Consider the following 617-nt stretch of genomic DNA (forward strand, 5'->3'; position numbering starts at 1 on the left):
GGCCTTTGGTCCCGGTTGGTGGCACCAACCGGGACTAAAGGGAGGCATTAGTCCCGGTTTGTGCCACGAACCAGGACCAATGCACCCTTTAGTCCCGGTTGGTTCTACCAACCGGGACCAAAGGCCTTCTGCTGCCCCGCGCCCAAAGTTTAGTCCCACCTCGGTAGTTGAGAGGGAGCCGCACCTGTGTATAAGGTGTTGTGCGGCTTCCCTCTTGAGCTCCTCTGTAAAGCAGGCTTTCGGGCCTAATTCTGCAGTCTGTGCCTGTGGGCCTATTGGGCCTTCCGCGGGCCTGAATCCTGGCCCATGGTAGGGTTTCTAGTCATATTTAGGCCGTGGGGGCCCAGTAGGTGGCACTTTTTTTTTGCTTTATTTTTTATTTCTTTTTGCTTTTAGTTTTAGAAAATATATAAACTTTCTGTTAGTGCCATTAGTTTTAAAATTTGAAAACACTTTTTCGTTTTCATTGTTGCTTTATTTATTTTATTTTGTTTCTACTTACAACAAAATACTTATTGTTGCTATTTTTATTTTTTTTTCAAGTTTTTTTATTTTGTTTTCTGCATTATTTATTTTCTTTTGGTTTTTTGCTTTATTTTTTAATTCTTTTTGCTTTT

Source organism: Triticum aestivum, chromosome 7B, assembly GCF_018294505.1.
Source record: "Triticum aestivum cultivar Chinese Spring chromosome 7B, IWGSC CS RefSeq v2.1, whole genome shotgun sequence".
NCBI classification, from domain to species: Eukaryota; Viridiplantae; Streptophyta; class Magnoliopsida; order Poales; family Poaceae; genus Triticum; species Triticum aestivum.